Source organism: Schistocerca cancellata, chromosome 4 (assembly GCF_023864275.1).
Source record: "Schistocerca cancellata isolate TAMUIC-IGC-003103 chromosome 4, iqSchCanc2.1, whole genome shotgun sequence".
Classification (NCBI taxonomy): Eukaryota; Metazoa; Arthropoda; class Insecta; order Orthoptera; family Acrididae; genus Schistocerca; species Schistocerca cancellata.
Genome location: NC_064629.1, coordinates 825,305,073 through 825,332,193, shown reverse-complemented (window position 1 = coordinate 825,332,193; position 27,121 = coordinate 825,305,073). Strand labels below are relative to the sequence as shown.

Below are 27,121 nucleotides of genomic sequence, written 5' to 3'. Positions count from 1 at the left end.
CATACTGTCTCCAAAATCGTTTACGTAGATTAAGAACTGCAGGGGACCTATAACACTTCCTTGGGGAACGCCAGGTATCACTTCACCGTTTTTCGATGACTTTCTGTCAGTTACTTAGAAATGTGACCTTTCTGTTAGGAAATTACGAATCCAGTCGCACAACTGAGACGATATCCAATTGGCATGTAATTTGATTAGAAGCAGCTTGTGGGGAACCGTGTCCACAGCCTTTTGGATGCCTAGAAATATGGAATTAATCTGAGATCCGCTGTCGGTAGTACTAATGACTTCGTGTGAATAGAGAGCTAGTTGTTTTTCACAAGATTTATATTTTTTTAATTCGTTCTGACTATGTGCAAGCAGATCGTTTACTTAGAGGTAATTCGTAATGTTCTAATACAGTATGTGTTCCAAAATCATACCGCAAATCGACGTCAGTAATTCAGTGGAATTGGTGTGATCTGCGCAATTTTCTAGTCTTGAGGTATGGATCTTTCGTGGAGCGGGCGGTTGTGTATGGTTGCCAAGTATGGAGCTATTGTATCAGCATACTCTGAAAAAAACCTAATTGGTCTACAATCTAAACCGGGAGACTTACCTTTATTAAGTGGTTTAAGTTGTTTCGCTATACCGAAGATATTGACTTCAAAGTTTCTTAAGTCTGTAATTTTTCTTGATTCTAATTCTGGAGCATTTACTCCGTCTTCGTTGCTGAAAGGTAAATAAAGTGCGCTACTGCAGGTATATTTCAGCTTAATTGTACAATGTAATGCTTCTCGCCCTGTAAACAGATTACCTACGCTCTTGCGTGCTGTATTACAAGGTGTCCCGAAATGTCTCTATAAATGAAATACATATAAATGAAAAGGTTTTGGTATTGTATACATTAAGGTGTAACTTAGGTTGGTATGTGCTCAAATGACCACCTTCCATTGCAATGCATCGTCGAAAACGATTTAGAACGAATGAACATACCAAATGTCTTGTTTCTAATGGAACAGCATCATCACGGGCTTGCTCAATTTATTCTCCTCTATTATCCGGTGTTTGTAATTTTTTGTCTTACACTGCGCTCTTGATAGTACTTCAAAGATGGAAGCCTAAATGGGTTATTCCGGTAATCAATCTGGATACTCCACAGCATTTCTTCTTCGTCCTACTCATCTCGAAGGGGATGTGCAATTCAGAAATTCCCTCACATCAAGCTGAAAGTGAGATGGCGCCACGTCGTATTGAAAGTAATCTCCTCTGTCAAAAATGTCTTTAAGACCAATAATTATCATGTGCAACCTTTCTGGGGGAAACGTCTCTGGCCAAACTCACTCTCAAAGTTATGCAGTGTATTATACTAACACCTTAGCCTCATTCTGAGCTCAACACTCACTCGTTACAAAGGGATGCTGAATCAACTTTTCGTGCTAGCAAATGTGACGTTGCGGTAAACGAAATGGTCCTGACGTTAGCTGACGGTGTGTGTCGTGTTATAAAATGATGTTTGTATGATGTTTCCAGGGGCAGATGTGGACTCTGACCACAATCTATTGGTTATGACCTGTAGATTAAAACTGAAGAAACTGCAAAAAGGTGGGAATTTAAGGAGATGGGACCTGGATAAACTGAAAGAACCAGAGGTTGTAGAGAGTTTCAGGGAGAGCATAAGGGAACAATTGACAGGAATGGGGGAAAGAAATACAGTAGAAGAAGAATGGGTAGCTTTGAGGGATGAAGTAGTGAAGGCAGCAGAGGATCAAGTAGGTAAAAAGACGAGGGCTAGTAGAAATCCTTGGGTAACAGAAGAGATACTGAATTTAATTGATGAAAGGAGAAAATATAAAAATGCAGTAAATGAAGCAGGCAAAAAAGAATACAAACGTCTCAAAAATGAGATCGACAGGAAGTGCAAAATGGCTAAGCAGGGATGGCTAGAGGACAAATGTAAGGATGTAGAGGCTTATCTCACTAGGGGTAAGATAGATACTGCCTACAGGAAAATTAAAGAGACCTTTGGAGATAAGAGAACCACTTGTATGAACATCAAGAGCTCAGATGGAAACCCAGTTCTAAGCAAAGAAGGGAAAGCAGAAAGGTGGAAGGAGTATATAGAGGGTATATACAAGGGCGATGCACTTGAGGACAATATTATGGAAATGGAAGAGGATGTAGATGAAGATGAAATGGGAGATACGATACTGCGTGAAGAGTTTGACACAGCACTGAAAGACCTGAGTCCAAACAAGGCCCCCGGGGTAGACAACATTCCATTGGAACTACTGACGGCCTTGGGAGAGCCAGTCCTGACAAAACTCTACCATCTGGTGAGCAAGATGTATGAAACAGGCGAAATACCCTCAGACTTCAAGAAGAATATAATAATTCCAATCCCAAAGAAAGCAGGTGTTGACAGATGTGAAAATTACCGAACAATCAGCTTAATAAGCCACAGCTGCAAAGTACTAACACGAATTCTTTACAGACGAATGGAAAAACTAGTAGAAGCCGACCTCGGGGAAGATCAGTTTGGATTCCGTAGAAATACTGGAACACGTGAGGCAATACTGACCTTACGACTTATCTTAGAAGAAAGATTAAGGAAAGGCAAACCTACGTTTCTAGCATTTGTAGACTTAGAGAAAGCTTTTGACAATGTTGACTGGAATACTCTCTTTCAAATTCTAAAGGTGGCAGGGGTAAAATACAGGGAGCGAAAGGCTATATACAATTTGTACAGAAACCAGATAGCAGTTATAAGAGCCGAGGGACATGAAAGGGAAGCAGTGGTTGGGAAGGGAGTAAGACAGGGTTGTAGCCTCTCCCCGATGTTATTCAATCTGTATATTGAGCAAGAAGTAAAGGAAACAAAAGAAAAATTTGGAGTAGGTATTAAAATCCATGGAGAAGAAGTAAAAACTTTGAGGTTCGCCGATGACATTGTAATTCTGTCAGAGACAGCAAAGGACTTGGAAGAGCAGTTGAACGGAATGGATGGTGTCTTGAAGGGAGGATATAAGATGAATATCAACAAAAGCAAAACGAGGATAATGGAATGTAGTCGAATTAAGTCGGGTGATGCTGAGGGAATTAGATTAGAAAATGAGACACTTAAAGTAGTAAAGGAGTTTTGCTATTTGGGGAGCAAAATAACTGATGATGGTCGAAGTAGAGAGGATATAAAATGTAGACTGGCAGTGGCAAGGAAAGCGTTTCTGAAGAAGAGAAATTTGTTAACATCGAGTATAGATTTAAGTGTCAGGAAGTCATTTCTGAAAGTATTTGTATGGAGTGTAGCCATGTATGGAAGTGAAACATGGACGGTAAATAGTTTGGACAAGAAGAGAATAGAAGCTTTCGAAATGTGGTGCTACAGAAGAATGCTGAAGATTAGATGGGTAGATCCCGTAACTAATGAGGAAGTATTGAATAGGATTGGGGAGATAATTATCCTCTTGTCTGTTACTTAAAAAAACGGTATTTATGGCAAAGTTAAAACTGTCAATATTTTATTCAAGATTTGTTTGAAAATTGTTGACTTGCAGCTTGAAGCAGAGGAATGTTATAGTAAAAATAAAGACAATATACAGATTTATCATATAGCGCAAGATGCCGCAAAAAAAGGTAAAATTAAAAAAAAAAGCATAACGAAAACATGTCAAACTTCTCTTCAACACTTCATAGAACTTACATAAAACATGCTCTTGTTATTAATAATCAACTTTCGCACTTATCAGTATTAACACGTAACTCTTGACTTTGATCATAATGAAGAACGTTCTATTGAGTAAAAAAAAACACAGCAAAAATAACATCGTTTTTTATGCTTGTGCCTGTAAACAGTACTGGCATCAAAAGTAATCACTTTGGTTACATAAGATCACACACGTTACGCGATCAATTAATTTTTATTACTTATAAAATGCAATTTATACACTGAAGCGCCAAAGAAACTGTTATAGGCATGTGTATTCAAATACTGAGATATGTAAACAGGTAGATAACGGCACTGCCGTCGGCAATGCCTATATAAGACAACAAGTGTCAGGCGCAGTTGTTAGATCGGTTACTGCTGCTACAATGGCTGGTTATCATGATTTAAGTGAGTTTGAACGTGGTGTTATAGTCGGCGCACGAGCGATGGGACACAGCATCTCCGAGTTAGCGATGAAGTGGGAATTTGCCAGTACGACTATTTCACGAGTGTTCCGTGAATATCAGGAATCCGGTAAAACATCAAATCTCCGACATCTCTGCGGCCGGAAAAAGATCCTGCAAGAACGGGACCAACGACGATTGAAGAGAATCCTTCAACGTGAAAGAAGTGCAGCCCTTCCGCAAATTGCTGCACATTTCAATGCTGGACTTTCAGCAAGTGTCACCGTGCGAACCATTCAACGAAACGTCATAGATATGGGCTTTCGGAGCCGAAGACATACTCGTGTACCCTTGATGACTGAACGACACACAGCTTTACGCCTCGCCTGTGCCCGTCAACACCGACAATGGACTGTTGGTGACGAAACATGTTGCCTGGTCGGACGAGTCTCGTTTCCAATTGTATTGAGCGGATGGACGTTTACGGGTGTGGAGACAAGCTCATGAATCCATGGAACCTGCATGTCAATTGGAGTGATAGAGGACCCATGATACGTCTAGGTACGACTCTGACAGGTGACACTTACGTAAGCATCCTGTCTGATCACCTGCATCCATTCATGTCCATTGTGCATTCCGATTAGATTAGATTAGTACTTGTTCCATAGATCATGAATACGACACTTCGTAATGATGTGGAACGTGTCAGGTTAATAAAAGGTGTCTATACAAGATATTACATTAGACAAAATATTACATGACACTCTTTTTTTTTCTTTTTTTTTTTTTTTTGAGGTTGGGAAATTACCCACTTACTATTATCCAAAAATTCATCTAATGAGTAGAAGGAGTTGCCATTAAGAAATTCTTTTAATTTCCTTTTTAAATGCTATATGGCAATCTGTCAGACTTTTGATGCTATTAGGTAAGTGACCAAACACTTTTGTGGCAGCATAATTTACCCCCTTCTGAGCCAAAGTTGGATTTAACCTTGAGTAGTGAAGATCATACTTTCTCCTAGTGTTGTAGCCATGTACACTGCTATTACTTTTGAATTCGTTAGGATTGTTAATAACAAATTTCATAAGTGAATATATATATTGTGAGGCTACAGTGAAGATTTCTAGCTCTTTAAATAAGTGTCTGCAGGGTGATCTTGGATGAGCTCCAGCAATTATTCTGATTACACGCTTTTGTGCAACAAACACTCTTTTACTCAATGATGAGTTACCCCAGAATATGATGCCATACGAAAGCAGAGAATGAAAGTAGGCGTGGTAAGCTAATTTACTCAGATGTATATCGCCAAAATTTGCAATGACCCTAATAGCATAAGTAGCTGAACTCAAACGTTTCAGCATATCCTCAGTGTGTTTTTTTGCAGTTCAACCCCTCATAAATGCATACACCTAGAAATTTTGAATATTCTACCTTAGCTACCGATTTCTGATCGAAGTCTATATTTATTAATGGGGTCATTCCATTTACTGTGTGGAACTGTATATACTGTGTTTTGTCAAAGTTTAATGAGAGCCCATTTGCAGAGAACCACTTAATGATTTTCTGAAAAACATCGTTTACAATTTCACCAGTTAATTCTTGTCTGTCGGGTGTGATAGCTATACTTGTATCATCGGCAAAAAGTAGCAGCTTTGCATCTTCGTGAATATAGAATGGCAAGTCATTAATATCTATTAAGAACAGCAGAGGACCCAAGACCGAACCTTGCGGCACCCCATTCTTGATTGTTCCCCAGTCTGAGAAATCACCGACGGACTTGGGCAGTTGCAGCAGGACAATGCGACACCTCACACGTCCAGAATTGCTATAGAGTGGCTCCAGAAACACTCTGCTGAGTTTAAACACTTCCGCTGGTCACCAAACTCCCCAGACATGAACATTATTGAGCATGTCTTGGATGCCCTGGAATGTTCTGTTCAAAAGAGATCTCCAACCCCTCGTACTCTTACGGATTTATGGACAGCCCTACAAATTCATGGTGTCAGTTCCCTCCAGACATTAGTCGAGTCCATGTCACATTGTGCTGCGGCACTTTGCGGGCCCTACACGATATGAATGGCTTATTTCAATAGTGGTACAAGTCCCTTTTTGTTCATACTGAGATACAGAGTCCTAAAGTTAAATGAGAGCTGAAAAATCTGCAATTCAGATACCAGAAATATTCAAGCATATGGTTTCTTGCTAGAGATGAACCTTTCTTTCTGTTTGTTTGGCTCATTAATTTCAGAAGCATTACAGACAGAAAAGTGGAGGTAATGGACTTGTACCACTATTGAAATAAGCCCTTCATATTAGGCAGGTGTACCAGTTTCTTTGGCTCTTCAGTGTGTTTTGTAAGGCTAGAGAATAGGCAATGGACTAACACTGAACGACGTACAGTGCTAATTACGTATAAAACAAACAAAAAACAAAGAGAAGTCGTCGACTTCCAGTTTCTCCTTCACACTTTCATTTAGATTTGTTTCTCTACCAAATCTACCATTTACCATCTACCATTTACTACCTCATATGGTACTAAAACGTCCGAATCGTAGTTTTGGTATAGCGTAACTCTACTCAAGTCTGAACCTCTACTGTCACCGTCGGCAGCCTTGCGGCCGTCATCTTGTTAACTGAAGAAAGATTCAGTTTCAAAGAGTGTATACAGGGTGGTCCATTGATAGTGACCGGGCCATATATGTCACGAAATAAGCATCAAAGAACTACAAATAATGAAACTCGTCTAGCTTGAAGGGGGAAACCAGATGGCGCTATGGTTGGCCCGCTAGATGGCGCTGCCACAGGTCAAACGGATATCAACTGCGTATTTTTTTTTTTATTTTTTTTTATAAAGGAGCCCCCATTTTTATTACATATTCGTGCAGTACGCAAAGAAATATAAATGTTCTAGTTGGACCACTTTTTTCGCTTTGTGATAGATGGCACTGTAACAGTCACAAACGTATAAATACGTGGTATCACATAACATTCCGCCAGTGCGGACGGTATTTGCTTCGTGATACGTTACCCGTATCAAAATGGACCGTTTACCAACTGCGGAAAAGGTCGATATCGCGTTGATGTATGGCTATTGTGATCAAAATGCCCAACGGGCGTGTGCTGTGTATGCTGCTCTGTATCCTGGATGACATCGTCCTAGTGTCCGGACCGTTCGCCGGATAGTTACGTTATTTAAAGAAACAGGAAGTGTTCAGCCACATGTGAAACGTCAACCACGACCTGCAACAAATGATGATGCCCAAGTAGGTGTTTTAGCTGCTGTCGCGGCTAATCCGCACATCAGTAGCAGACAAATTGCGCGAGAATCGGGAATCTCAAAAACTTCGGTGTTGAGAATGCTACATCAACATCGATTGCATATTTCTATGCACCAGAAATTGCATAGCGACGACTTTGAACTTCGTGTATAGTTCTGCCACTGGGCACAAGAGAAATTACGGGACGATGACAGATCTTTTGCACGAGTTCTATTTAGCGACGAAGCGTCATTCACCAACAGCGGTAACGTAAACCGGCATAATATGCACTATTGGGCAACGGAAAATCCACGATGGCTGCTACAAGTGGAACATCAGCGATCTTGGCGGGTTAATGTATGGTACGGCATTATGGGAGGAAGGATAATTGGCCGCCATTTTATCGATGGCAATCTAAATGGTGCGATGTATGCTGATTTCCTACGTAATGTTCTACCGATGTTATTACTAGATGTTTCACTGCATGACAGAATGGCGATGTACTTCCAACATGATGAATGTCCGGCACATAGCTCGCGTGCGGTTGAAGTGGTATTGAATGGCATATTTTATGACAGGTGGATTGGTCGTCGAAGCACCATAACATGGGCCACACGTTCACCGGATCTGTCGTCCCCGGATTTCTTTCTGTGGGGAAAGTTGAAGGATATTTGCTATCGTGATCCACCGACAACGCCTGACAACGTGCGTCGGCGCATTGTCAATTCATGTGCGAACATTACGGAAGGCGAACTCCTCGCTGTTGAGAGGAATGTCGTTAGACGTATTGCCAAATGCATTGAGGTTGACGGGCATCATTTTGAGCATTTATTGCATTAATGTGGTATTTACAGGTAATCACGCTGTAACAGCATGCGTTCTCACAAATGATAAGTTCACAAAGGTACATGTATCACATTGGAACAACCGAAGTAAAATGTTCAAACGTACCTACATTCTGTATTTTAATTTAAAAACCTACGTGTTACCAACTGTTCGTCTAAAATTGTGAGCCATATGTTTGTGACTACTACAGTGCCATCTATCACAAAGCGTAAAAAGTGGTCCAACTAAAACACTCATATTTCTTTACGTATTACACGAATATGTAGTAAAAAAATGGGGATTCCTATTTAGAAAACGCAGTTCATATCCGTTTGACCTATGGCAGCGCCATCTAGCGGGCCAACCATAGCGCCATCTGATTTCCCCATTCAAGCTAGACAAGTTTCGTTGTTTATAGTTTTTTCATTTGACGCTTATTCCGTGGGATATTTGGTCCGGTCACGATCAATGGACCACCCTGTATATTATTTATGGACACCCTGGATAGCTATTTGTTACTGCAGCTCAAAAATGGAGAATATAATTTCAAATATTCTTCTAAAACTAGCGTTTCTTATCCTTGTGATCATTAAGTGCCTCCAGTCAATACGCTCGTTATTAACCATGAATATTCGAAACAATTAATAACGTATATTCGTAGGTGATGTCGTTAGGTCCTGTTCGAAGAATATGACAGAACAATATGTACATAAATTTCGCAAGTAGCTTGCTTCACAAATTAGTTGTCCCTGAAGCAAAGACAGCAGCCTCAGGTTGCCGGCCTATATTCTACTTGCAGATTACTCAGTGACAGATATGGAGCTGTTAACCACATAGTCGGCAGAGAATCTGAAGGTATTCCACATTACTTGTGTAAATAATAATGAACAGGAATGTTCGAGCTACTCCCTTTCTCTATTGATAGGTTCTTTCTAACCACTGGAGGACACCTTTATTTCGTGTCCTAAGAACCTGTGTTTCTGTCAACGGACTTTGGGGAATATCTTATAGGAACGATTATTCTTTGAGAGAAGAAAAAACTACGAATTGAGGTACCCAGTACGACACGTACCATCATGATCTAGTTGGTTCATATATTTTACCAAAACAGCCTCGTTAGCGCAAAAACATCAGTTTTAATCTCTGCCTTCCCTAAGCAAGAGCCTGGATTCCTTTCAACTATACAGATGTTCTTTCGCCTGTAGCTATATTTTCAGATCTACTTCTTCTTGGTTGGTTCTACAGTCCTTGAAGAACCTTGGCCTCCTGTATCACCTGCCTCCATTCTTCTCTGTCCATCGACTTCCTTCTCCAATTTCTTATTCCCATCGCCTTTAGGTCTTCTTCCATGTCGTCCAGCCACCTTTTCTTGGGTCTGCGTCTTCTCCTTCTCCTGTCAGGTTTTCCCATGAAAACTTTCTTGACACCCCGAGTTTCTGGCATTCTCTGTACATGTCTTGCCCATCTTATTCTTCCCTGCTTAATTTTAACAACCATATCCATCTGTCCAAAAAGTGTTTGCAGTTCTACATTTGTCCTTACTCTCCAGCTATCTTCCTCTCTCACTGCTCCAAAAATCCTTCTCAATATCTTTCTTTCCCATCTCAGTAACCAGTTCTCCTCCTTTAACGTAAATACCCAGCCTTCTGATCCATATATTACTATAGGTCTTAATATGGTCCTGTATATTTTGATTTTTGTATTCCTAATAACATTCTTGGAATTAAATACATTCTGCAAGGCAAAATAGCAACGATTTCCGCTCGCTATCCTTTCTTGAATTTCTACTCCCACTTTATTGTCCTCCGTCATTACAGAACCTAAATATTTAAATGTTTTTACTCTTTCATATTCTTTCCCATTCATTACTATTGAATTCTTTTGACCGTTTATATTGGGCTCCTCCATCACCCTATACTTCGTTTTGTTTATGTTTACTTCTAAACCTACTTCTCTTGCTGCTTCCTCTAACGTATCGTACTTCCTTGCCATTAATACTACGTCATCCGCATATGCTACAACTTGAACTTGCCGATTAAATATTCTTCCTCCTGGGTTTATCGACATTTGCTGCATCGCCTTTTCTAAAACTAAATTAAATAGCATTGTAGAGATCACATCTCTCTGTCGTAGCCCCCTCTGTACTTAGAATTCTCCAGACACTTCTTGCGCTATTATTACTTTACACATTGTTGCTTTCATTGTCATTTTCGTTAAATTGACCAGTTTTAGTGGGAGTCTAAATTCTTTCATGATCTGCATAATTTTCTTCCTGTGTAGGCTGCCGTACGCTTGCTTAAAATCAATGTACAACTGATGTAGCTGCTTGTCATACTCATAAAACTTCTCTAGCACTTGTCTTAATAAACATATCTGATCCATTGTGGATCAGTTCCTCTTAAATCCAGCCTGATAGTCCCCCAATATCCCTTCTATCATCCCTTGAAGTCTGGAGGCTAAAATTATATTTTCAGGTGGTTAATTCAAATAAAATTTTCTTCGTTAAATGGAGGCGAAACTGTGGCAGCTGAATGTTTTTTTTTTTTTTTCAGAAAAGAAACGGCTATACGAGTGAGAAAGGTACGTTTCAATGCGTGAAAAACGTATTCTGAAAACATTGTCCAGTAAGTGTAAGACATGAACATAGGGTGAAGTTTGAAAATGCCGTTGCGCTTAAATGAGAGTAATAGAATTTGTAGTTGTGAATGTCTGTTGTATGTGTTCCAAAGCCAATGATTATGGTTCACAAACGTGCTGTATTGAAATTCTTCCGAAAATGAGTTGTTTTTATCAGCAGGATACGGCTAACTTTATCCAGTGACTTGCCGCTACGGTTTGTACCTCACTGCATAGTCATAACAATAACAGTGTAAGAAGCAAAACCACAGCTCTACATTTCACTCACATATCTCATTGACTAAGCCAAATGCAGCTTAACGAACAGGAATTTCAATAGATGGCTGTTAACCACTCACAACCCTGTTTTTTTTTTTTTAAGGACACTTTTGACGTTCACGAAGCTTACCCTGAAAACCTGTATTAAACACTAGCCTTCTTTTTTAGGTAGATACTGTTACGTTTCTAGTCAAATGGAGGAGTGTACACAACACTGTTTACGATTACCGATTACCGTAGTATTTAAGTCAGACAGCTACATGCAGCACCCCCAGGAAAGGGTTGTGGTATAGGTTCGTTATTGATTTCAGAGCCTGCCCGGGTCCGTCGTGTGGTCAGCATAGTTACATATGCACGGTTCGATTTTCAGCGTCGGGGTCGAAAACTTTTGCTGCAACTCCCGACGGCAGCTAGAAACAATCACGTAGGCCATTCCGGGGAATCGCGCTGTTACTGGCTTAAGCATATGACGTCAGTGGCAGTACTGTTCGGGGCTCCCACTCGTGGGCGTTGGAATACTGTCTCCGCGATCCGTAAGCGTTTTAACACCAGGCTCACGAACTGTATGTTGTAAAGTGCTGATGACCATTATTAAGCATCGCTTCAATCTAAAATTATTAAATAAACACATGTACGTTTAGAACATCTTACTGAGTTCATAAATACTCACCGTATATCAGAAAGTTCACGAGACATCCCACTGAAGATTTTTCTTCACGGCAAGTTTTTTTATGTTTCCTGTTTTGTCTTGTTTGTTCAGATGCCTTGTTTTAATGAAGGTACTTCGCCTAACGTAGAGAGAATCCACTTTGTGACGCATTCAGGAAACTTTGACATTATTGTAGGACTTATCTTTTGCATCACTCTGTCAAGCGTAGCAACTTGTTGCCCATGAAAGCTGCAAAATATCACCTCAAACTGATTTATATTATTGAACCCGTCAATTGAAGGAGAGGTGAGCCCTCCTCCGGAGATTGCGGTGATGCAGTCACTACCGGTGATGTAATCTGAATCGAGAAGTAGTTTCTCTAAGACTGAACCCAAGGAACGGTCAATGTAAGACAGAATCTGGCTTGGTGCGAAACACTGTCTAATTCGTTGTTTTATTGCAGAAGGAAACTAGCAATTGACTCTAAATAATGAAAATGTGAAGTCATTCACATGAATACTAAAAGGGATCCGCGAAGTTTAGGTTACACGATAAAATTACACAAATCTAAAGGCTGTAAAATCAGCTAAATGCTTCGGGATTACAGTTACGAATAACTTCAGCTGTAACGATCACATAATAATATTGTCAGTAAAACGCACCAAACACTGCGATATATTGGCGGAACGCTTAGGAAATGCAGCAGGTCTACTGAGAGAGACTGCATACACTTCGCTTGTACGTCCTGTTCTGGAGTATTGGTATGTGGTGTGCGATCGGCATCAGATAGGATTGACGGCGGACATCGAAAATGTTCAAGGAAGGGCAACTCGTTTTGTATTATCGTGAAATAGGGGAGAGAGTGTCACGAATATGACACGCGATTTAGGGTGGCAACCAAAACAAAGACGTTCTTCGTTGCTGCAAGATCTTCTCATGAAATTTCAATCACCATCCTTCTCCTCCGAATGCGATTATTTATTTATTTATTTATTTATTTTGGCGCCCACCTACGTAGGGAGATATGATTATCGTAATAAAATAAGAGACACCAGAGCTCGCACGCATAGATATAAATTTTGTTATTCACGCGCGCTGTTTGTGTTTGCAGTGCTATAGAAATAGCTTGAAGGTGGTTCGATGAACCCTCTGCTGGGCACTTAATTGCCAAATGTGTAGTAGTCGTGTGGATGTAGAAGAAGCACATATATTTCCTTCCTTAACATATTTCGAATACTTGACTTGCAGGACCCTGTTACTTCTTTTCAGTGCTTAGTTTTCTCTCCTCAGCAGCTGCATCTCAATATTTGATCCGTCTGTTTCGTTTTTAGTAGTAACGTCTACGTCAAGAACTACATCTGTGCTGGTCGCAGGTTCGAATCCTGCCCCGGGCATGGATGTGTGTGATGTCCTTAGGTTAGTTAGGTTTAAGTAGTTCTAAGTTCTAGGGGACTGATGACCTCAGATGTTAAGTCCCATAGTGCTCAGAGCCATTTTTTGTGCTGGTCGACTGTTCGAATATAATTTTCTTCGGAGATAAAGCTTCTAAAGCAGACAGCGTGCTCTTCTCTTTTCACATTGGCGATCTCTATTTAAAAAACAAAAAATAAATAAAAAATAAAAAAACAATGCGCGAATAATTCCAAAGACGATAGCACAGAAACATGTTTGTAAAGAGGGTAAATACACTCCTGGAAATGGAAAAAAGAACACATTGACACCGGTGTGTCAGACGCACCATACTTGCTCCGGACACTGCGAGAGGGCTGTACAAGCAATGATCACACGCACGGCACAGCGGACACACCAGGAACCGCGGTGTTGGCCGTCGAATGGCGCTAGCTGCGCAGCATTTGTGCACCGCCGCCGTCAGTGTCAGCCAGTTTGCCGTGGCATACGGAGCTCCATCGCAGTCTTTAACACTGGTAGCATGCCGCGACAGCGTGGACGTGAACCGTATGTGCAGTTGACGGACTTTGAGCGAGGGCGTATAGTGGGCATGCGGGAGGCCGGGTGGACGTACCGCCGAATTGCTCAACACGTGGGGCGTGAGGTCTCCACAGTACATCGATGTTGTCGCCAGTGGTCGGCGGAAGGTGCACGTGCCCGTCGACCTGGGACCGGACCGCAGCGACGCACGGATGCACGCCAAGACCGTAGGATCCTACGCAGTGCCGTAGGGGACCGCACCGCCACTTCCCAGCAAATTAGGGACACTGTTGCTCCTGGGGTATCGGCGAGGACCATTCGCAACCGTCTCCATGAAGCTGGGCTACGGTCCCGCACACCGTTAGGCCGTCTTCCGCTCACGCCCCAACATCGCGCAGCCTGCCTCCAGTGGTGTCGCGACAGGCGTGAATGGAGGGACGAATGGAGACGTGTCGTCTTCAGCGATTAGAGTCGCTTCTGCCTTGGTGCCAATGATGGTCGTATGTGTGTTTGGCGCCGTGTAGGTGAGCGCCACAATCAGGACTGCATACGACCGAGGCACACAGGGCCAACACCCGGCATCATGGTGTGGGGAGCGATCTCCTGCACTGGCCGTACACCACTGGTGATCGTCGAGGGGACACTGAATAGTGCACGGTACATCCAAACCGTCATCGAACCCATCGTTCTACCATTCCTAGACCGGCAAGGGAACTTGCTGTTCCAACAGGACAATGCACGTCCGCATGTATCCCGTGCCACCCAACGTGCTCTAGAAGGTGTAAGTCAACTACCCTGGCCAGCAAGATCTCCGGATCTGTCCCCCATTGAGCATGTTTGGGACTGGATGAAGCGTCGTCTCACGCGGTCTGCACGTCCAGCACGAACGCTGGTCCAACTGAGGCGCCAGGTGGAAATGGCATGGCAAGCCGTTCCACAGGACTACATCCAGCATCTCTACGATCGTCTCCATGGGAGAATAGCAGCCTGCATTGCTGCGGAAGGTGGATATACACTGTACTAGTGCCGACATTGTGCATGCTCTGTTGCCTGTGTCTATGTGCCTGTGGTTCTGTCAGTGTGATCATGTGATGTATCTGACCCCAGGAATGTGTCAATAAAGTTTCCCCTTCCTGGGACAATGAATTCACGGTGTTCTTATTTCAATTTCCAGGAGTGTATCTGGCGGTTATATGTACGTTTTCCTTGCTGGTGCTTGTGACAACCTTGGATGCATCTCATTGCCAATTTGGAATGCAAAAAGTAGCCCTTTAATTATCTGTCAAAGGAAACTGCAACAGCTCATTCCCGTTCATTATCTTCGGAACGGAAATGATCTCAATAAATCCTTGTATTATTCGCACTAACAGGTCAGTTCTTTTACAGCGTAACACTCATTTGCGCTGCAGTTCTCTTATCTTTACGAAATCGACGGTAAGCGACACCCGCAATTTTATATGAAACAATTTTGCATTCAGCAATAGCACAATAATTTCGAATTTTTCTCGTAGTACTAAAAATCTACCAGCAAGCAGAATAACTGATAAGCAACTGAATTCTATTAATATCATCGCAGGGATTTGAGAATTTGCGTGCATTATTAAGAATTCATAAATGATGATTTTTTGTGGTGCTGCCAGGATTACTTACAGACCTGCTTATGTGATCTCCAAAGGGAAATGAATGCAAAAGAAATTGTTATTCAAATGCCGCAAAAAGAAATTGAATCCCTCAAAGATGACTTGTTAGCGTTACAGAACGAAAATAGCGAGTTAATGCGCCAAAAAGACTGTGACTACGGAGACTACATCGCCAGAAACGATGAGAATCTGCGGATGCGGAGTGAAAGGAGCTGTGTTCCACAAACGGTGATGAGGCGTCCTGTAGAGCAATAAAACGACCATCAGAAGTATTACCGCCTAGAAATGAATATGTGGATATTATTGACGAAGAAAACTGTGACTCAAACAAATCCCAAAAAATTATCGCTGCAGACAAGGAAGTACGCCATTTGCGGTGAGATATAAATATGAACTCACTGCAAGACGAGCGTATCACGTTACGTGAATTAGTACAAAGTGCAGACTCAGTAGGCATAAATTCTACGTATAAATGGACAAGTGAAAAGTTCGAGTATAAAAGACGTCATAGTATTAAAAGTGTAGCTGAAAATGATTTTCTCATAATTGGCGATTCCATGTTGAAAAATGTCTTAGTGCCTACCTGTGTAGTTGAAGGCCGGACAGGAAATTCAAGAGAAAACATCGAAAAAGAAACGAACAAAAATTACTAAGCAGTTTTTATACATGTTGGCACAAATTACCTCTGAGGATACAGCGAAAAGGAAATTATAAACGAATAAAAAATATAATGCGATCAGCCAGAAAAATTTACCCTGCTTCCAGGATAGTGATCAGCGGAATCATAAACAGGAGGTCGTTGAGTTACAGTTATATCGATCGAATCAATTGCAGAATTAATGAGTGTTGGAACAGACTAAGTGCTATATTTATAAACTCAAATAAGTTTTTGGGCAAGGAATATCTAGCCAAGGATGGATTGCATCTAAACAGACTAGGATCGATGACCTTCAGCAAAATGTTTATGGATGTCTGTAAAATCATTAAAGCTAAGGGGAACTAATATTTACTGGAGGGGATGTAAAAGAAAAATGCCTGTTAGCCAGAAAGAAAACTGCTAAAGAGTGTTTACGAAAATGAATGCTTAATACCATTAAAACAAACGAAAATTCTTATATGATGCACTGCAATATAAATGGCTTAAATTCGAAATCTACAAGGAGCCTAAGCTACAAGCTTGATGAGTTACAAATTCTTCTCTCAGAACATAGAAACATAAAAATTACTTGTTTAAATTAACACTGGCTTAGCTCTAATACAATAAATATTTTAAATAAAATTGAAAATTTCAACGTTGCATGCAGCTATTGCAGGGAGAGAAAATCTCACAGAGGTTGCTGCATACTGCTGGACTCTTCTATAAGCTATGAAGTGCAAACACATTTTAATTGTTTAAATGAAGATTGTATATTCGAAAGCTGTCACGTGTAGCTTGAAGACCTTAATATGTTAATCGTTTCAATTTATAGAATTCCAGAAAGGGCTTCAGTCAGACCATACCTCTCTAAATTACAGTGCTTGCTATATAAACTAAAGAAAGAAAACAAGAAGAAAATTGTAATAGCTGCAGATTTTAATATAAACACTGCAAATAACAATAAAGAACCAACAAAATTTGTTGATTCAATTAAAAAGTCTGGTTTTAAACTAAATATTTCAGAGTTCATTAGAGAAAATATTCACTCAGCAATAGGCATTGACAACATTGTAACAAATTACTACTTTGATAATGTACATAAATTATGTCTACACTTAGGACTTTCTGATCACTCAGCCTTGTTTGTCTCACTGCCAAAAACTGGTAAATATAAGAATAACTCATATCAAAAGAAGGTTCAATATAACAAATATTGAAATATTCTATGTGAAACCAAGGAAGGTTAAGTGTTGTTTTGCGGATGGTGACTCAACAAATGAAAGCTTCAGTACATTCTTAAAGAGTTTTCTTGAAGTATTTAATGAAACTTTCCCACCAAGATCATATTGCAACAAAACATCAAGTAAGATAACATGGATCACATGAGGAATAAAAATTTCCAGTGGGAGGAAAAGGAAGCTACACAATAAGCTGAAGTACAACAAAGATCCTGATTTCATAAAATATGTTAGGAATTGTAAAACTATTTTTAAAAAGTTGTGAAAGCTTCAAAACAAATGGCAAATAACAGATTCATTCTAGAGCAGAAGAATAAAACAAGGGCAGTATGGTCTGTAGTTAAGTCTGAATTAGGTGTCCAAAATCTCAAACAAGACATTTAAAAAAATCAGACTTAAGGAAAAATCTGTTGCAAATTCAGCTCAAATATCTGAGTGCTTCAATGAGTACTTCATAAATGTAGCAAAATCTTATTTAGACATAGCGAATAATGAGCAGAAAGTAAATAGTTTTAGGTTAAAAGCAATACTAGTGATATCTTAAAAAAATCAACACAATCTCAACAAAATTTGTTGAAAATGTCATATCCCCTTAAAAGACAAAAACTCTACTGGCTGGGATGGGATACCCACCAAGGTAATTAAAAAAGCTTACAACGTAATAGCTCATCCTCTCTCTCTCTCTCCCTCTCTCTCTCTCTCTCTCTCTCTCTCTCTCTCTCTCTCTCTCTCATAATAAACAAATCCTATAGGGAAGGTTACTTCCCTGATTTCTTGAAATACACAGAAGTAAAACCACTGTTTAAAAAAGGTTCAAGAGATGATATGGGAAATTATCACCTCATTTCTATACTCCCTGTCATATCAAAAATATTTGAAAAAATTGCTGCTTTACAGATACAAAGCTTCATCACACAGCATAATATAAATTCATATAACCAATTTGGCTTCCAACAAGGCAAAACACAGTAGATGCGATAAATGAGTTTACTGAAAAAATTACTTCATCCCTAGATAGGAAAGCTAAGGTTTCAGAAATATTCTGTGATCTTAGAAAAGTATTTGACTCTGTGAACCATGCTCTCATTCTTTTCAAACTCAACAGGTACCAGTATGGAATAAGGAATATTGCTTTGAAATGGTTTGAATCATATCCCTTGGAAAGGAAACAAAGGGTAGTAATCACATCAAGTGGAGCAGATTACTTTTCAGAGTGGAAAACTGTATCACAAGGTGTTCCTCAAGGCTTAATTCTTGGACCAACTTTATTCCTGTTCTATGTAAATGCCTTGCCTCTCAATATAAATACTTATTTAACCTTGTTTGCAGATGATACTGCTGTCCTAATTGAAAATGAAAATTCTGACAATATACCACAGAGTGTCATAAATACGCTAAGTAACTTGGAAACATGGTTCAATCTAAATGGCTTAAGGCTTAAACATTTCAAAAACTCACATGATGGGTTTTAAAACCAAACAGTCAAAAACTGAAGAAATCTGTATCACCCACGACAACCAAAAATTGAAGAACTTCACTCAGTCAGGTTCCTGGAAATAAACTTATAGACAGAACTTCGAGTTGGAATTCTTGCATAGAATATCTAGCAAATAAGTTAAACAGTCATGCATTTGTAATGGAAATTTTAGCCTGTGCCACTGATATGGACACCAGGAAAATAGCATACTATAGCTACTTTGAATCTGTTATTCGATATGGCATAATTTTTTGGGGAACTCAAGGAACGTTACACGAATTTTAAAGTTGCAAAAAAAAGAATCGTTCGCAACATGTGCACTGCACAGCCGAGGGCATCATTCCGACCATTACTTAAAGACTTAAAAATATTAACTGTCCCCTCTTTATACATCTTTGAGGTGGTTCCTTTCCTACGGAGCAGAGCTAATCTATTCAAAAAAAAATTTTTGGACACTCATACCACACAGGGCATAAAGAAAACTTTATGCTCACCACACATCACTTAAAACTACGTGCTCAGACTCCTCAGTATACAGCCATGAAAATTCACAACACAATAAAACGGTGTGACATAATGATATGAAGGTAGATATTTTAAAAAGCAAGTTACGTGATTCTCTAATTGAACGATGCTACTACTCTGTGGAAGATTTCATGAAGGATCAAGTGATACTTTGAACTGGATCCCAAAAATGTAATGAATATATATGATAGTTATAGTAGAAGTAAATAATGTAAGTTTGTCAAATTTTAAATAAGTAAATTCTTCACGAAGTGTTACTGTAAGTGTGACAAAATTTCAAATAAGCAAATTGTAACCTTGACATGTCTCCTGTACATCAGACATATGTTCTGAAATGTGGACGTTGTGAGATGAGTAAAACACATCACACATTTCACATTTCAATGCACGTCTAGCGTTCTCGCCTCCCGCTACTCGCATTCTGAATGACGTTACGCCGTTTCGCCAGCATTCTGCGCAGGAAGCTATGCTCTGGCAACATCCATTGTCTGGAAGGTGACACGTAATGAACAACGCAGCAGTATCAACAACAGTTCTACATGTTAAATGCTCTCTGCTACACAGATCTGTAACTCCCCATAAGTAGCGGAAGATAGATCTGCAGTTTCTATGAACATGGCTTCATCTGAGAAATATTCAAATTTGGTGCTTTTAATGCTTTTGGGCAAGAATGTCTAAACACAAAATGGAAGAATTTGACTCCACCACACGGTTGCGGTATGCTGTGAAGTACGTACGATTGTTTGAATGACATAAAATGTGAAGCAATCATAAATCTGAAGATTGGTTTGGGCACATTAGCGCTTCTGTAGTCAGGGTTCTGCAGAAGATGGTGTGCCATTACCCTCTCGGTGTCCTCCTTCCATTCTTGTTCAGTGCTAGCATATGGAGCATCCCTAACGACGTGATCGTAGAGTAAACGGTAAACATTAACCTTCCTTTTTGTTCTCCTGTGTATAGATGTACTAACCTCTTGTAGGGGACCTATGCACGAACGTGGATTCCGAAACATAGTGCAAGTTAGAATTTTTCATATACACAAAGGATTGAAATGAAACTGACGATAAGTACCAGAAAAAAAGGTATGATCGAACAAATCTCAAGCCTCAAATCTTGGGTTTAGTAGCTTCATACTTTGGCACTCTATTTACTGTGCTATACAGATAAAAATAGTGTGTGTCATGTAGCCTAAATTACAGCTTATACCAGGCCAAATCCCGAAGTTTTTACGCGGCTGCAAGACTCTTCTTGCGAGATGTTAAGCTGAGAGCTTTGTTTCTCCTCCGCTCAACGAAACAGAAATATTTTCATTTACTGTCAAACACAAATATATGAAAAAAAGGGGTATTTACAACAATATCTAAATTCCTTAAACTGATGTTGGGCTATAGTTCATGAACATTCCATTACCTTCTGTCGATGCTTTGGATCAATGTACAACAGCATGAAAGCAGCGAAGCAATATACTCGTGTATGGAGGCTTGTTGTTGATGTTATATGCTCAGGACTTACTCGTTCTACTTGTAGCAGCACAAAACGTTAGTTATAAATGTGCTCAGTCACCATGCCATTCCATCACTGATATAACTGGAGCATCATTAGCCAAAAATCTTCCAATACATAACTTTCTGATTTCCTGTAGAAGTTGCTGTCCTGCAGTCGAGAGTACCAAAACTCGGAAGTCAACACTGTTAACCACAGCATGTTCGTGTCAGCAGAATGAGATTTTCACTCTGCAGCGGAGTGTGCGCTGATATGAAACTTCCTGGCAGATTAAAACTGTGTGCCGGACCGAGACTCGAACTCGGGACCTTTGCCTTTCCCGGGCAAGTGCTCTACCAACTGAGCTACCCAAGCACGACTCAGGCCCCGTCCTCACAGCTTTACTTCTGCCAGTACCTCGTCTCCTACCTTCCAAACTTTACAGAAGCTCTCCTGGTAGAGCACTTGCCCGCGAAAGGCAAAGGTTCCGAGTTCGAGTCTCGGTCCTGCACACAGTTTTAATCTGCCACGAAATTTCATATCAGCGCACACTACGCTGCAGAGTGAAAATCTCATTCTGGAAACATCCCCCAGGCTGTGGCTAAGCCATGTCTCCGTAATATCCTTTCTTTCAGGTTGGCAGTAGAGCTTCTGTTAAGTTTGGAAGGTAGGAGACGAGGTACTGGCAGAAGTAAAGCTGTGAGGACGGGGCGTGAGTCGTGCTTGGATAGCTCAGTTGGTAGAGCACTTGCCCACGAAAGGCAAAGGTCCCGAGTTCGAGTCTCGGTCCGGCACACAGTTTTAATCTGCCAGGAAGTTTCGTGTCAGCTATTGTATGTGAATGTACATGTATAGCACAGTACATAAAATCACAACACATTAGATAGAAAATACGTTGTTAGTGCATGCAATGGTATAACCTACATCACTTATATCTAATCTAAAGTATCCAGACACCTATTAGCGAACATTAATATGGGGTGAGTTCCCCTTCGCATTTATGATGGCTTGCACTCTGCTGGGGACACTTTCAATGAGGTTTCTGGTTCTCTATGGAGGAATGGCGGCCCATTCTTCCTCAAGGGGAAACCAGAGACAGTAATGATGTTGGATGCTGGGGTCAGGGTCGAAGTCGATGTTCTAACCGACCCCAAAAGTGTTCCATTAGGTTCAGGTCGAAGTGTTGCTCTTCTGTATGCTGCACACATTGCTGTAAAATGTGGTTATAGCCATCCACATTTAGTGTTTTTTATGTGCAATAAGACGAAGACAACCTAATCATGAAAAACATCCCCATACTGTAACATTACCTCCTCTGTACTTTAGTACTGGCACTAAACATGATGGCAGGTAACATTCGCCTGGCATTCACCAAGCACAAACACTTCTATCATATTTCCACACAGTATAGTATGATTCATCGTTCCAAATAACTCATTTCCAGTCATCCACTGTCCAGTGGCATTGCCTCTTACCCCACCTCAAAGGTCGTTTGCCACTGACTACAGATATCTCTGGCTTATGAGGAGCTGCTCGGCCATCGTACTCCATTCTTTTTAACTCTTGGTGCACAGTCATTGTGCTAGCTGAACTTTGGAACTTATAAGCGATTTCTTCTGATGATGTCATGTGATTTTTTACAACCACCATCCGCAATGCTCAACTGTCCCTGTCTGTCACTACATGCGGTCTGCCTGGTCTGGGTTTAGTTGTGGTCATTCTTTCACGTTTCCACTTCACAGCCACCTTCACCAACTGTTGACTCAGGTAATTTTAGAAAGGTTGAAATGTCCCTGATGGACTGTTCCTCAGGTGATGTACAATGAGTAGCCCACATTTGAAGTCACTGAGCTCTCCTGACTGACTCATTCTGCTGTTACTGCTTCTCAACTGACAAGACAATATTCCCCTCCTTTCATACCGGCAGGCAGCGCCAGTTTAAGGCCCAACTGGCACAAGCAACCACATGGGGCACCGAGCGGCGAGGGGTGCCAGAGGTGCGGATGTAAAAAATCTGTATATGTGGTATATCATACATAGTAGAAAATAATTGCATGGTTGAAAATATACAACAATAGAAACAAAAATGTTCCAGCAAGCGTGGGTCCACAAATGAGACATGCGAGATAATTGAGACCGTGTGGTTATGAGCGATACCTTGAAGTCAATAGAGTTAGATTCTACTTTGAAATAGTTTGCTACGTTAAAGGCTAGCAAAATTTCATTACAATGTTTTCATTTTCAGTTGCATGCATAAGAAGTTTGACCATATTCATCAATTTTCAACTGCTTTCACTGTTGATTTTCTACAGTTTAACTACTCACTCGAGAATTTCCTTCACATGTACCCTACAACCTATTCAGTTACACAGCGTCTTACGATTAAAAAGTCAGTTTAAAATTAGATGAAATGTTTTTATCCCATTTTTTTCGTGCTAACTGAAATAATTTCTAAATTATATAATTAGCAATTTCCATTATTAAACTTAAAAGCTAACATTTTTTTATTTTTACATTCTTTACACTCAGTTTAATAGATATCATATTTTACTAAAGCTAGAACAACACAATAACTGTTTTAAATTCAAGCAAGGCTTTGTGTTCCAAATGCTTCACAAGGATACTATACCAATTAAACATCAGGTCCACTACTGATATGTTGTGCAGAAAGTTTGCTTGGTACTATAGATACTCTCCTCAACCACAGAAGTATGACATATACAGAATGTTGGAAACTACTTTGCAGACACTGAATAATTGGTAGAGTATGAGACATGTCAGTCACCTTCTGCTCCTCTGACTTTTCATCCTGAAAATATGATAAATATGGTATTCTCCTAATGCGTAAATTGGATTTTGTAACAGGAATTTCTTTAGCTGAAATATAAGCTTCACTGTGGGTAGGGTCATAACTTTACTGGGCAGTGCATTGGCTATTTTTAAACCTGCATATTGCGGACCCTTTTCATAGAGTGCTGTACTGTGGATGCTAATGTAAAGTTTTTTCTTTATTTCTGCTATTGTGCTGATAAAAATTGGAACAGATGTTGGGTTGCAGTCTTTTAACAAGTAAAATGACTTTTAGAATGTACACGTTTACTGCGGTTAGTACACTAGTTTTTGGAAACAAGCCACAGCATGATTGCTTATATTTTGCGTCACAGATGATTTTTATAGACCTTTTCTGAAGTAGCAATAGCTTATTTAGATTTGCTTTGGTTGTTGCTCTCCATATTTCTATTCCATAATTCAGGTGAGAGTAAAATCTACATCTACATCTACATCCATACTCCGCAAGCCACCTGACGGTGTGTGGCGGAGGGTACCTTCAGTACCTCTATCGGTTCTCCCTTCTATTCCAGTCTCGTATTGTTCGTGGAAAGAAGGATTGTCGGTATGCCTCTGTGTGGGCTCTAATCTCTCTGATTTTATCCTCATGGTCTCTTCGCGAGATATACGTAGGAGGGAGCAATATACTGCTTGACTCTTCGGTGAAGGTATGTTCTCGAAACTTTGACAAAAGCCCGTACCGAGCTACTGAGCGTCTCTCCTGCAGAGTCTTCCACTGGAGTTTATCTATCATCTCCGTAACGCTTTCGCGATTACTAAATGATCCTGTAACGAAGCGCGCTGCTCTTCGTTGGATCTTCTCTATGTCTTGTATCAACCCTATTTGGTACGCATCCCACACTGCTGAGCAGTATTCAAGCAGTGGGCGAACAAGCGTACTGTAACCTACTTCCTTTGTTTTCGGATTGCATTTCCTTAGGATTCTTCCAATGAATCTCAGTCTGGCATCTGCTTTACTGACAATCAACGTTATATGATCATTCCATTTTAAATCACTCCTAATGCGTACTCCCAGATAATTTATGGTATTAACTGCTTCCAGTTGCTGACCTGCTATTTTGTAGCTAAATGATAAAGGATCTATCTTTCTGTGTATCCGCAGCACATTACACTTGTCTACATTGAGATTCAGTTGCCATTCCCTGCACCATGCGTCAATTCGCTGCAGATCCTCCTGCATTTCAGTACAATTTTCCATTGTTACAACCTCTCGATACACCACAGCATCATCTGCAAAAAGCCTCAGTGAACTTCCGATGTCATCCACCAGGTCATTTATGTATATTGTGAATAGCAACGGTCCTATGACACTCCCCTGCGGCACACCTGAAATTACTCTTACTTCGGAAGGCTTCTCTCCATTGAGAATAACATGCTGCGTCCAGTTATCTAGGAACTCCTCAATCCAATCACACAATTGGTCTGATAGTCCATATGCTCTTACTTTGTTCAATAAACGACTGTGGGGAACTGTATCGAACGCCTTGCGGAAGTCAAGAAACACGGCATCTACCTGTGAACCCGTGTCTATGGCCCTCTGAGTCTCGTGGACGAATAGCGCGAGCTGGGTTTCACATGACCGTCTTTTTCGAAACCCATGCTGATTCCTACAGAGTAGATTTCTAGTCTCCAGAAAAGTCATTATACTCGAACACAATACGTGTTCCAAAATTCTACAACTGATCGACGTTAGAGATATAGGTCTATAGTTCTGCACATCTGTTCGACGTCCCTTCTTGAAAACGGGGATGACCTGTGCCAAAATAGAGCATGGTATGCAGTCCTTAGGGACAACAGTGTATTTGCAGAACTTGCTTATCATATTAACTGCAAATATATTCTTAGACAACTTATATGCTAGGGTGTCAACATGTGTGTCCCATTTCAGATTGCTTTGAATTGTTAAGCCGAGAAATTTTACACTAAATTCTCTTTTTACTAATTCATTGCCTATGTATAGTTTCATTTCATCATCAAAACTACTGTTGTTAAACTCCATGAGACTACTGCTTACATTTAAGTGGCTTTCATTAAAGTTCTGTACAATTTCATTTGTCACGATATTACAGTGTGTTTCTAGCTCATTAAATGATTCCCTTTTACAAACAATGGATTTATCATCCACATACAGAACAATTTTGGAACTCTTGAGTTGCAATATCTTATGTCACTTACATAAATCAAAAACAGAAGAGGAACCAATACTGAGCCCTGGGGCACTCCATATTTTATATTAGATATTTTATATTAGTGATTTTAGATTTGTGAACACCACTTTCAGCTTTAAGCAGTACAAACTGTTTTCGGTTACTCATATAAGATTTTATTAGGTCATGAGCAGTGCCCCTGATGCCAATGTTCCATAGCTTTTCTAATAGGATTGTGGTGTTCACACTGTCAAAAGCCCTCTCACGATCGAGGTATGTACCTGCAACATGTTGCTTGTTCTTGATGCCACCTATTATCTCTTCAATTAAATGAACAGCTACTGTGCTGGTTGATTTACATTTTACGAATCCATTTTGATTTTCAAACATTAGGTTGTGCATCTGGAGTAAGTTTATAATTCCGCTGTATATTACTTTTTCAGCTATTTTTGGAAAAGACTGGTAGTATTGAGATGGGTCTGTATTTTTAAATTTTGAGTTTGTCTCCTTTCTTAAAGATTGGTGTTACCTGAGCTACACTCCTGGAAATTGAAATAAGAACACCGTGAATTCATTATCCCAGGAAGGGGAAACTTTATTGACACATTCCTGGGGTCAGATACATCACATGATCACACTGACAGAACCACAGGCACATAGACACAGGCAACAGAGCATGCACAATGTCGGCACTAGTACAGTGTATATCCACCTTTCGCAGCAATGCAGGCTGCTATTCTCCCATGGAGACGATCGTAGAGATGCTGGATGTAGTCCTGTGGAACGGCTTGCCATGCCATTTCCACCTGGCGCCTCAGTTGGACCAGCGTTCGTGCTGGACGTGCAGACCGCGTGAGACGACGCTTCATCCAGTCCCAAACATGCTCAATGGGGGACAGATCCGGAGATCTTGCTGGCCAGGGTAGTTGACTTACACCTTCTAGAGCACGTTGGGTGGCACGGGATACATGCGGACGTGCATTGTCCTGTTGGAACAGCAAGTTCCCTTGCCGGTCTAGGAATGGTAGAACGATGGGTTCGATGACGGTTTGGATGTACCGTGCACTATTCAGTGTCCCCTCGACGATCACCAGTGGTGTACGGCCAGTGTAGGAGATCGCTCCCCACACCATGATGCCGGGTGTTGGCCCTGTGTGCCTCGGTCGTATGCAGTCCTGATTGTGGCGCTCACCTGCACGGCGCCAAACACGCATACGACCATCATTGGCACCAAGGCAGAAGCGACTCTCATCGCTGAAGACGACAGGTCTCCATTCGTCCCTCCATTCACGCCTGTCGCGACACCACTGCACGATGTTGGGGCGAGAGCGGAAGACGGCCTAACGGTGTGCGGGACCGTAGCCCAGCTTCATGGAGACGGTTGCGAATGGTCCTCGCCGATACCCCAGAAGCAACAGTGTCCCTAATTTGCTGGGAAGTGGCGGTGCGGTCCCCTACGGCACTGCGTAGGATCCTACGGTCTT

The 27,121-nt window shown here is 40.8% G+C and overlaps 1 protein-coding gene and 2 non-coding genes across 3 annotated transcripts in view; 2 read left to right on the top strand and 1 right to left on the bottom strand.

The window, feature by feature from the left end:
• The window catches only part of LOC126183592 (osmotic avoidance abnormal protein 3), a 381,860-nt gene that overhangs the window by 321,203 nt on the left and 33,536 nt on the right, over positions 1 to 27,121 (top strand). The window lies entirely within an intron of this gene.
• Positions 20,942 to 21,016, bottom strand: Trnas-gga (transfer RNA serine (anticodon GGA)). The gene has a single exon. It is a non-coding gene; the product is annotated as a tRNA-Ser (tRNA).
• On the top strand, positions 21,361 to 21,435 carry Trnas-cga (transfer RNA serine (anticodon CGA)). The gene has a single exon. It is a non-coding gene; the product is annotated as a tRNA-Ser (tRNA).